The following is a 2,888-nucleotide window of genomic DNA, read 5'->3' as shown; positions in this document are numbered from 1 at the left end:
AGCTTTTTGTGGCCTGGGGGGGGGGGGGGGGGGGGGGCGGGCCCAGAGGGAGGCCAAGGGAGTGTGTAGAATTTTTTTGCGGATGTCATCTTCAAGCCTGCTTGACTGTAAGGCATGTGACACTATAACGTGTTGATATTTGTGAAAGAGACCATTAGTGAGATGTGTGTTTGTAAGAGAGAAAGAGCATACAATGCCGTGAAAAAGTATTTGAGTTTGAGGATGCAAATTAACTGTCAAAGATTCTTCTTCAGGATTTTCTGGTAGACAGCTGAATTAATTGTTTCATCAATCACATCAAGCTGTCCAGGTCCTGAGTTAGCAAAGCAGCCACAGGCCATCACACTGCTACCACAATGCATCAGTGTTGGCATGATGTTCTTTTTATCAAATGCTGTGCCAGGTTTACCCCAGACATAACGGGCCGCATATCTTCCAAAAAGTTCAGGTTTTGACTCATCAGTCCACAGAATGTTTTTCCAAAAGTCTTGAGGATCACCAAGATGTCGTTTGGAAAATGTGAGACGAGCCTTTGTGTTCTTTTTGGGGCAGCAGTAGTTTTTGCCTGGGAACTCTCCCATGGATGCCAATTGTGGCCAGTGTCGTGAACAATGACCTGAACTGAGGCCAGCAATGTCAAGAGTTCTTTGGGTGTTGTTCTAGGTTCTTTTGCAACCTCTTGGATAAGTCGTCGTCACACTATTGGAGTAATTTTAGCTGGTCAGCCACTCCTGGGAATGTTTGCCACTATTCCCAGTTTTATCCATTTGTGGGTCATGTCTATGGTTTGCTGAAGCCTTGGAGTCTTGGAAATTGCTTTTCTAACCTTTTCCAGACGGATAGATTTCAATAACTTTTTTTCTAATTTCTTCTTGAATTTCTTCGTAACTTGGCATGATGCGTTTGTTTCTTGAGATTTTGTAGCCAACTCCACTTTGTGAGACAAATACTATTTATGTGATTTCTTGATTCATCAAATGTGGTGCGAATGGATTTTTTTTTGTGCCTCAATAAATTACATTAGCAATTAGAAACTGCATTTTGTATTTACTTGGGTTGTCTCGGTGTGGTATTAAAATTGGTTTGACGAACTGAAACCTTTTATAAATATGCAAAGTACACAGAAATCAAGAAGAGGTCAAATACTATTTCACAGCACTACATGTGAGAGCTTGCATGTGTTGCACGAGCATGTAAGGTGTCTGTGAAAGCGCGTCATCCTGTGCTACCATGGTAACACAGGTTGTATTCGGGGCGGGGATCTTCAGCCACAAATTCACTCAAGCCACATTTGTTCTGTGTTCCAAAATGAATGACATTATACACTGTGCGTGTGTAACAGTCAGACGGTCCCTGGCGCGCCCCGAGAGAAGGTCAGAGTTCATCTAAAGGAGAAATATGACACGCTCAGCCTTCAAGCAAAGGTCAGTCACACAGCCGCACACACGCTTTTAACCTTTCCGTTCACCTTAAGCAGTGGAGAGCAGAAATAGAAAAGTAATCTTGAGAACTGCCCGGCGAGGTGACCGAGTGGTAAGCACGTCTGCCTCGACTGTTACGAGGCCAGGGGTTCGAATCCGGGCTCGGACCCTTTCTGCATGGACTCTTGCCTGTCTAGGCTTGATGTGCGCTGCGATTAGCTGGCGATTAGTCCAAGAGTGTAGCGATGCAGTCGAAAATGGACGACGTTCAAGACTATGTGGGCAACTACATGACTTTCGTGTAACACTTACACTCATACTTGTCCACGCGTTGAGTGGCTTCATCATGTGTTCAATGTCACATGACCACTTTATAAGTTTATTTGTGTGTGTGTGCCTGTCTCCTTGTTGTCTGATTGTGTATATCTATGCGTGTGAAATGTACAAATTTGAGTGTTTATGTATCTGTTTTTCCGTGTGTGTGTGTGTGTGTGTGTGTGTGTGTGTGTGTGTGTGTGTGCGTATACATGCATGCACACACACACACCGTATTTCCCACAGTATAAGGTGCTTCGGAGTAAAAGGCGCACCTTCAATGAATGGCCCGTTTTAAAACTGTTTTCATATTGAGGGTGCACCACTTATAAGGCGCATAAAATCAAAGCTACAATAGTGGCTGTACTGACATTATGCATCCACTAGATGGAGCTACACTAAGGAATACAATACAAAACAGCTTTATTTGTATCGCGCCTTCACAACCGCTGCAGTTGTCACAAAGTGCTTCACAGAACAGTAAAAATACTACGTCCAAGAAATAAGAATATTAATCCTTATATAAGGCGCATTGGATTATAAAGCGCACCGTCGGCTTTTGAGAAAATGGCATGCTTTTAGGTATGCCTTATAGTGCGGAAAATACGGTATTTGCAAGTAAAAGACTCACTTTAAAAGTTGGAAAAGCGGCTATATTGTGATTGGCGTGTGCCCTGTACAGGGTGTACTGTACTCCGCTTCTGGCCCCAAAATCACCAAAAATAGGCTCCAGCTCATTCGCGAACCCTTATGAGGAAAAGCCCTTCACAAAATAGGCTGAACGATGGACAAAGCTGCTTATATACGAACAACGGGTGAGTTGACTTGCATGTGGCACGCGTGTGTGACGTCGAGCGTACAAACACGCCACAGAGACACGTGGTTGAAATAATCTGAACCTACAACCTTTATTAAACTGCCATTGTTGGGGTGGGGGGTATGCAGGACCTGGGAAGGTGAAGGGGGGTGGGGCTTGAAGGCTTCATTATGGGAGCATCAGTGAGAAGAAAAGGAAAGAGAGTGGACAGGTCATAAAGAGACTCCTCCATGGCTTCGGGGATCGTCTCCAATTGGCCCATCATCCAGAGTAGCGTGAAAGTCAAAACTCTCACATCTTCATTAGATTTAGTGACCCCCCCCCCCCCCCCCCCC

This window comes from Hippocampus comes, unplaced genomic scaffold (genome assembly GCF_001891065.2).
Source record: "Hippocampus comes isolate QL1 unplaced genomic scaffold, H_comes_QL1_v1.1 scaffold115, whole genome shotgun sequence".
Taxonomy (NCBI): Eukaryota; Metazoa; Chordata; class Actinopteri; order Syngnathiformes; family Syngnathidae; genus Hippocampus; species Hippocampus comes.
The sequence above is the reverse complement of the archived record's forward strand: the minus strand, read 5'-3'. Positions refer to the sequence as shown.